The sequence below is a fragment of the Pseudorca crassidens genome, chromosome 11 (assembly GCF_039906515.1).
Source record: "Pseudorca crassidens isolate mPseCra1 chromosome 11, mPseCra1.hap1, whole genome shotgun sequence".
Taxonomy (NCBI): Eukaryota; Metazoa; Chordata; class Mammalia; order Artiodactyla; family Delphinidae; genus Pseudorca; species Pseudorca crassidens.
The window spans coordinates 28965624-28974681 of NC_090306.1; the positions used below are offsets into that span (position 1 = coordinate 28965624).

Below are 9058 nucleotides of genomic sequence, written 5' to 3' on the forward strand. Positions count from 1 at the left end.
CATCTGTTACATCCATTACTAGCTCCTTGTTCCTTCTTGCCCCCCAGTGCTTAGCATCCCCCATTTCAGTCACTAAGTCTTCCTTCCCCCAGCCTAGAAGCTTACCTCACTGTAAATTTTTATCTCAAATGATAGGTTTGGCACATTCCCCACAGCAACCCACAGGGACTGGGGAAAAGAAAACTCAGATCCCTGGAGAGCTAAGAATTCAACCATTTAGAGGAGTTTCTTTTATACAGGACAGTCTTCATTGAGCTGAACCCTGCAATCCCAGAGAAGATTCACCTACCCGTTCTTTTCTTCTTTCCCTAAAGTGACTGTGTCTTTGAACAATGGGTCTGTGTTCCACTATTCTCTCTATTCATTTTGCAGGTTTACAGAGGCTGGGAAACTGGGGACTGGACTTACATGCCAGGAGCTTCTAAGACCACACGCAAAAATAAGGCTACGGGAAGAGATTGTTGGAATCTATCTCTGTATATTTGAACATGGGCAGTGGTTAACCAGGATGCTCACACCAAGCTTATATCCAGCTTGCAGCACAAGCTACAAGTTGGTGCATCCCTCCTACTACCAGCCTCTTCTCAAAGATGCAGGTGAAAACTGGGGGCTCTTGTCCCTCAGCTGTTCAATCCAACATGAATAGCTGCAATTTGCAAATTAGAGGAAAATGACAGTGTTTTCTCTGAATGGTTTTGGTCCCAACCCACACTGCTAATGTTGGCATTCAGTTCCTTTCCTTCCCAGCCCAGGGAACGGGGGAACTAAGCATAAGGCAAGCGTTCTCTTTTCTTGCAAGTGCCTCAGATCCACACACCAGAGAAGGAATCAGCTCCCCCTGGAATCTTTTTCAGCAAACACAATCCTTCAGCCTAGTCGGCAAGCTCTCTCTTGACTTTAAGATTTCACTCTTTTTTCGACAGGCAGGCCCATCTGCAGTACTGCCCAAGCTCCAAGTGAAGGCACCAAAATAATTTTAAAAATGTCAAACAGCAAATGTGCCTTCAACCCCCAGAGCTCCAGTAAAACTACTGTGAGTTGCCCCTGTGGTTCTCAGGTGACCTCTGGCCTCATCCTCCCTGCAGCGCTGCCTCCTCAGGTTCTCTAGTTTAAGCTCAGAGGTAAAGGAAGTGCTTCTGGGTTTTGCTTACAACAACCCAGTCTCTTCCTGAAAGCATTACCTCAAAGTGAAGGCTGCCCAGAAGCACTTTTGGCCTTGCAAACATCTAGAGATCTCCATGGTGGCATACTCAAGAGGTGCTAGAGATGCTCAGAGGCTCAGAGGGGCCATACCAGGCTGCAGCTTTAGACAGGCACCCCTCCTTCTGGCACAAACACAAGCTTCATACTCCTGGGTGCTGATGTAGTGACAGCTTGAATCACAAGGAGTCCCCTCCAGAAACCCAACATGCTTCAGGAAAGGCACTTGAGAGGGAGCCAACTTTTTAGCTACGGGGAGCATAAGGGTCAGCCAGAACATCTGGAGAAGGGACTAACTGAGCTTGGGTCCTACCAGGCAGGGAGAGAGCTGTGCATTAGGAAAGGATCACTTCAAGACAGAGATGAACAAAAAACTTGGATATAGGGGTAGAGAAGGAAAAGAGAGGCAGAAATTGAAAGGGAGAACATAAAAACAGAGAGACAAAAAAAAAAAAAAAAACAGCAGGGAGAAAGAGACACAAGGAGAGAGACACACAGGAAGAAAGACAGAGAAACAAGAGAATCCATAGTCACGCAGACCCTGAAACTCAATTTCTTCATCCAGAAGCCATCCATCTATACCCAGGGCGGCACAGGAGCCGTGGGGCCGAGGCTGCGGGAGCAGGCGGTGAGAGAGCACTGCAGCACCGCCCACGGCTCAGCTGGCCCGATCCGCCGTCCTCGCATCTTCCGCCGTTGCCCGCCTGCACCCGGAGCTAGAGGACCGCCCGGCCTTGCTCAGCGCACCCTACTGCCTCCCTCCAGGCGCCTTCTTGTCTGGCTCTGAGAATCGTCCTCAAAACCCAGGACTGGGGTTGGGGGCTGCGTTAGGGAGGTCGTGGGAAAGGATGGGCACAGGGTGGGTGCAGAGAAAGCGATTGTGCTTCGCAGTTAGCATGAGCTCACCTCCGGGCTCTGAGCTGGCAGGAGTAGAAAGCTGATCGCCCGGCTCCTGCCAGTGGCCAGATCGCAAAGGCAGTTTAGACGGTGCAAACAACTGCCCAGAGCAAATCGCCTGGGGGCACGTCTGCGGGTGGCTTCTCCCCGCTTGAGGACAGTCCCCACGCCTTCCGCCCCATGCCCTCGCAGAGACAGGTTACAGGTCGGGAAATCCAACCCGAGCGAAATGGGCAATTCACGTCCAAATGTAGGTGAAGACCTAGCCTTCGGTTTAAGAACTGCCTCCCTAAGCTCTTCTCGAAATTTTCCAAGGCAGCTGCAGCTTGTCGGGCGGCTTGGGGCAGGGAAGCTGGGGAGTTGAGAAATGCCTAGTTTCTAGGCGTCTTCTCATCTTTCATATTCCTTGCGCCTAGGTGGCTCTCACAGGAGCCCGGCACTTTTACAAGCCTGTTTTGGAACCATATTTCACTCGAATGCAAACCCATTTAAATCATCGCCTTGTTTTTCGGAGACTGTTTCTTCTAAATGGGGCCATAAATCCAGAATGTCAAGCCGGATGGAGTGGAGCGCGGACAGGGGAGAGATGGAAGGGAAATGAATCAAGCAGGGAAAGTACCTCCTCGGGTGAGGTGGGAGGGATTCGGCAGGATCTCCAGGGTGGAAATGAGCGAAGGCTGACCAGACCCCGCACCCCTGGAGTCCAAGCCAGCCTTCAGGATAAAGAGCGCGGGGAGCTACGGCGCGCTCTGCCCCGGAGGGAGCGCCCCCCTACCTGGAAAAGCCTCAGGATGTTGGCTACCATGATGGAGACCGAACTCCCCGAAGCCCCAATCACTCCAACTACTTTCTCGGGCTTGACGAAAACCGGAGGCTCGCCGTTGGTGCAGCGCACTTCGGAGGTGTCCTTCTGGATGAGCGCCTGGACGAAAGTGAGCGACTGTTCGAGCGCATAAGTGTCCCTGGAACAAGTGTCCAGGATCCGCGCTCCCAGCGTCACGTTGGGCAGCAGGTTCGGATCGCTGTTGATCTGGTCCAAGGCGTAGAGCATCGCTTCCAGCCTGTGGATCCCGTTCTCCCTCTTGATGTCGCCGCAGGGCACTCCGCTGGGACCCTTCGCGTGCACCGGGAACAGCCCCCCGAGGGTGACGTCCCCCTCGATCCGAATGGAGTGCGGGGCGTACGTCTCCTGGCCGCGCGCCGCCGCCGCCAGCGCGCACAGAAGCACCTGCAGCACGCAGCAGGGAAACTTCATCAAAGTCAGGGCGCGGAGCAGCTTCCCCAGCTGGACCGTGCTGCTCCCGCGGCTGCGGCGGCGGCGGCGGCGGCGGCACTGGAGGGGACGGTGGCGGGCCCGCCGGAGTCCTGGCCCCTTGGGGTGAGCTCCTCCGGTGAAGCCCAGGGTCTCCTGCGGGCGAGGAGGGTAGGGGCGCCCGGGGAAGGGCAGCCGGCGAGGGTGGGGGGTCCCGCGGCGCCTGCCAGCTTGGGGCGCCGTGCGCTCTCGGGTTCCCCGGCCAGCGCGCCGCGCTCGAGCTCGCGCTCGGTGGCTTGCAGCTCGAGCTCTCCAACAGCCCAGCACTGGGGAGAGAGCGAGGATGGCTATCGCTTTAAATGCGCGTTCGGCTCCCTCTCCTCCTCCGCCCACTCCCTCCCACCCTCGCTCGCTCTCAGGCTCTCCCCACCCTTCCCAGCGCCCACCCTCCCCACGGTTTTGCAACATCACGCAGGGAGGGGCTGCGTGCTGAGGTAAGGGGGGAGGGAATGGGTGGGCGGCTGTGGGGCGGGGGGAGTACCTCCGATTGGGAGTTTCGAGGTCCCCAGGGAATCTGGGGATTGCAGGTCGCAGGCGAAGGCTGAGCTCCTGCTTCGGTCTCACTGTAGAAGCCGCTCGCTCGCCCGCCTGCACCCACATGCACATTCTAGGCACATGGTGGCATCAGCTCCGGACAGGGCGGTTCTAGCTGGGGCTGACTGCTTCCAACCCTGAGGTCCGGAGCCGGGGCTGTCAGCGCCGGGAGAATGCGAGGTAGTCGAAGGTGATGCCGCCAAGCATGAAGGGTAGTAGGGAGATCCCAGTCTCTACTGCTAATTCGTCTGTGCCAGTTTTTCCTAAGAAAAACACACATACACACAGGAGCCTGATTTATGACCTAAAGAACCTTTACGCAGAGACTTCTCCGGGGCCAGGCACTGGGCTAGCCTGTAGGGAAAGACGCCAACAAGAAATGCTGGGAATGGAAATGCATCTTTGGTCTTCAGGGGTTACTGTGGCCGGAGCCGGATGAAGTAACCCTGGTCTCCAGTAAATCTGTGGCGGATTCGCTCCTTTTCTTCCTTTCATCGCAAGAGATGGAACAACTGAGAACTCTGCAGAGCGCACTTCCTTCTCTGGCGCTGACAGGTGTAAGGCTCCCTCCTACCCATTTCCAGAGATGCTTTTGGGCTGATGTCAGGTTTCCTCGGGCAGGAAATAGCAAGAAAGAGGTGACAGTAGGAGGAGCAGACAGAAATCTCCCCATCGATCCAGTGATCCAGTGATCCATTCTTTTTTTTTTTTTTTTTTCTGGCTGAAGATTTGGGGGGTTTGGGGAGTGGAATCAGGATGCCAGAGCAGGTAGTAGTGCAGTTAGGAAGCTGTTTTTCAAAGGTGTCCCATCCTGCAGGTCCAGCCCAAACTTGGCCCAGCAACAAGTGGCCCTAGTTCCTACACAAGGAAGGGCAATGTATCTGCCCTTGGTGCCCACGTGTACTGCTTATGGTGGTCTCTACTCTTGCTGAGCCTTTCCGTTGGAGGGCAGCGAAACTGTCTTATACAGAATTGAGGGCGCAGAGAAAACCAAAACAAGACTATACTTTCTGTTGTAATGTTAGTGTACTAAAGAAAAATGTCCTTGCACATAAACAAAACAACACACACACACACACACACACCCCTAAAAAGTCAGAAGTTGGGAAGTTGGTTGTCTCTTCCACCAACCACCTGTATGACCTTGGCACTTCTGTTCCTGTGCCTGAGTTTTACTTTGCCCATCTGTAAAATGATGAGATTGAATTGAATGTTTTACAGGTTAACTTTTAACTTTCAAATCCTCTGTTGAAATAGGCCATGCACCTTTGGCCATGGTGTTCTTTTTAGACCAATATCCTTTGTTGCTTTAAGTGTAGGGCACCCGTTTTTTGATACCCAAACAACACTTCAAACATTTCCTGGTACAGAGGATATTTTTTTTCTTGTTGACCACCCATTTATCGTCCTTCTAGGGAGAGTCCAGTCCATCATTTTCTTTTCAGACATGCCCCTCCTCCAGGTTTCAATACTTAAGGTTTGAGGAGGAAAAAAACCTTCTGGCTACAGTGTTCAAGGAAGGGAATAGAGGCTAACAAGAGCTATGCAGGGCTAATCCCTGGAGTTCTGCTGGAGTAACGAGGGTGATGACATAGGGTTACCACTGTCCAATAGACAATCCGTGCCGGAGTTAAAAGAAAAAGGAGCCTCCTTCCTCTGAATGCTTTATGTATATCTTTTGGACAATGTTACACTATTTGATTTTGTAAAAACATACCATTTTACTGCCATCTTCAAGAAAAGTGATGTAAAAGCTATGCGAAGCTACCCCTGTATACAATGTGATCATCCATCACTCATAGATGTGATGCCCTGCTATATAAGTGCACACCTTGTGCGACCTTATGCTGTGATGCGCCCGCCCCTTCCAGCCAGCCCTGGAGCTGCGAGCGTATAAGCCTGCAGCTGTGCCAGAAGCTCCCACATAAACAGGGAAATATTTGAATCCCATAATGAGAGACACCAGAGAGGAGAAAAGGCAGAGAGAAGAAGGGGTGGGGAAGAGAGAAAGGGACCTGGTTAAAACATGTGAACTCCTGGATCCACATGTGCCTGAAAGATTGCCTCTTTTTTTTCAGTTATATAGTATTTTATTTCTGTTGTTTGAAGTCAAAATATCCTCTTGTAACTCACCTATTCTGCTATTCAATACATTGGATCAAAAAGGCTGGAACAAGTGAAATAGATATCCTGTTAAGGCAGCATTAGCTAATTTGGAAAGGGGGAAAGAAGCAAAGCAATGGAAAGGCATCCTTGGGAACACAAATACTGTGATCCTAGTATTTAGGCATCAGTACCTCAGGCTATATTTGATAGAGACTGTATCCTTATTTAGTTTTTAATTTAAGGCTATTTAGTAGGCACTTGGTGCCAAAAAATATATTTGAAGAGCTGTGTTACAAGTAATAACACTTGATTTTTCACCTGCCCATGTGAAGATCTATGTTCTCCTCTTCCATTTCCAGGTCACAGCTTGCAACTGCTCAACAAATAGTTCTTGGCTGACTGTTGAATGTTGCCTTGTTCTGTGTTCTCTCTTTGCTCTACTCATTCTCCCCAAACATCTGGCAGCAATCATTATCTTCTTTTTGTTGCAGTCATCTGTGTGCATGTTTTATTTCCCTTGCTAAGCTGGAAGATCCTTGAGGGTTAGGGGCTAGGTATTATAAGGGGCTAGGTATTATTTATCTTTTTACCTCGGACAATGTTCAGAATGGTGTTTTGTACCTAAGAAGCACTCATGTGTTGAATGAATCAGAATTGGTTAGCCATTCCCCACTGTCTTTATCTCACAATAACAGAAACATAAAGTGGGCAGAGCAGAAACGACGGCAAATAAATTGTCCTCTTAGTCACAGAATGCAGTTTCTAGAACTTAAAGAATAATTAGTAGATTTTGAAATAATTTTGTTTTACAAAAATTTCATAAGATTGAAATACTCTAACCTTAAAGCTCTCGATCAACTCTAAAGGAGGGCTTTAATTGGCTCTTCCTGAGTCAAGTGTTTATTCCTGGGCCGATAACTGGGGCCATTGTCATAATAGAAAGTGTGATTTGTTACCAGAGAAAGAGGAAAGTGACGCTGGGCTTGCAAGATATTTATATCTTCAGCCAGAGTGCATAGGATCTGGAACTTAATTGGTGACGCAGTGTTTGTTTGAGATTATATGAATGAAAAATCTTTGTGTAAGGGTGATTAGTCTAAAACTTGGCCAGTCATTGTCCTAGTGTCATATTAAATTGCAGGAGAATCTAGTTTTAGGCACAAAGATCATAAATATAAAATGTGTTCCCAGGCTTTGTTCTGTGTAGTCAGTAATCTATACTCACCCAGTCATTAACAAAAATGAAAGTTAAGGACTCAGTCCTAACTTATATGCTTAGCATTGTATTTTGTTAACAATCTCAGTTTTATTTTCTTTGTTCTCCCCTGTCCATCATCTTCTGCAGAAAATAATGTCTCCACTTTCAATTCCCTGTCTATTTAAATCCGATTTGTAATTTATAAAGTTGTCCTCCTTAAGGGCTGCTGCTTCTGCCACAGTAATGTACTCTGGCCATTATTATACTCTTCCATCTTTCATGTAGGTCTCCATCCATGGGTTTTGGTTTCATAGCTTTTTTTTTTTTTGGCGGTACGCGGGCCTCTCACTGTTGTGGCCTCTCCCGACGCGGAGCACAGGCTCCGGACGCGCAGGCTCAGTGGCCATGGCTCACGGGCCCAGCCGCTCCGCGGCATGTGGCATCTTCCCGGACTGGGGCACGAACCCGTGTCCCCTGCATCGGCAGGGGGACTTTCAACCAGTGCGCCACCAGGGAAGCACTATACTTATGATTTTATATTTGCTTATTTACTTTTGTCTCCCCCCTCAGCTCAAGAGAGACTATATTCATCTGTGTTAATCACTGCTGTATTTCCTGAACATGCCTATAAATCATACTGAAGAATGGTGCCTGAAATTTGGTAAGGGATCAATCAATTTTCTTGGCTGGATGAAGAAATGTGTTCATAAATTAATGAACAGATCTTCGGGGCTTCTGCCTTGAGGACTAATGGGAAGAGGATGGCAAATGTTTGGGACAGGGTACTGCGAGAAGTAGTATTTGGAGTACTCTGATAGCTATCCTAACAGATAAGACTGTGTTCATTTAAGTAGTTTTAATGAGAGAGCTGGGAACTAGGGACACACAGCATTAAGGTTTTTATAATGCATTCTGTAGAGTTCTTTTTAAGTCTGTACAAATATCATTGAAAATATATGCATACATATACACCTCTGTTACTTTACTTAGTGCTTTACAAGAGCCCCTCAAGGAAGGGGTAGTAGCAACTCTCAGTATCCTTCCTTTATGATGAGCTTAATTTATTCAAAGTTACATCATAATTTATTTGTAACTGTGAAACTAGACTTAGTTATTGAATAGACCGTCCCTAGAAACGTATGACATTAATAAAACCAACAAAAATTTGTTCAGTTTCCAATGACAGACACACTACAGACTCAATTATGGGCCATCCAGTTTAATGAAGGGAAGAAGTGATTTAACAAATATAGAGCAAACAGAATATGAAGTTTTATCCTCCGTTAATATTAGTAACGGATAGTGTGGGCTCCAATGCCTTCAAGATAGCTTGAGACCATCATCTCTGTGTCATGGGCAGGGGGATGTTCAGCCAGGATGTCTTTCACTGTCACTGAGAAAAATTTCCATAATATATAATGATACCTACTGAAACTGATATGGGGCATTCGGGTAATAAGGAATCCGTTAGCATATTTTTCCGGAAGCCTTGACTACAAAATGAAGACAGTAGATTTGGACACTTTCAGCCATGAAGAAGTTGTTTGGATATTCATCTTTATGCCTAATGAAATAAGCTTATTTCATCTCTGCAGCTTCCCATATACCATTTTCCCACCTCTGTTTTATGTTTGGAAAGACTTTTAGAAATTGAAAGTCAAGTTAAAAAGTGAGTGACAACTTAAATGATATATGGAATATTTTGCTGACTTACAAGAGCATGCAGAATTAAATATGACCCAGTTCAAATGTTTATTTTAACGTGCATGTTGAGGTGGAGTTTTCAAGGTGCCAGAAAATGAGAATTCACC

The 9058-nt window shown here is 48.2% G+C and overlaps 1 pseudogene; it reads right to left on the bottom strand.

Moving 5' to 3' along the window:
* Nucleotides 1-655: 655 nt before the first annotated feature.
* LOC137202885 (metabotropic glutamate receptor 7 pseudogene) lies at nucleotides 656-3352 on the bottom strand (annotated as a pseudogene).
* Between the last annotated feature and the right edge of the window lie 5706 nt (nucleotides 3353-9058).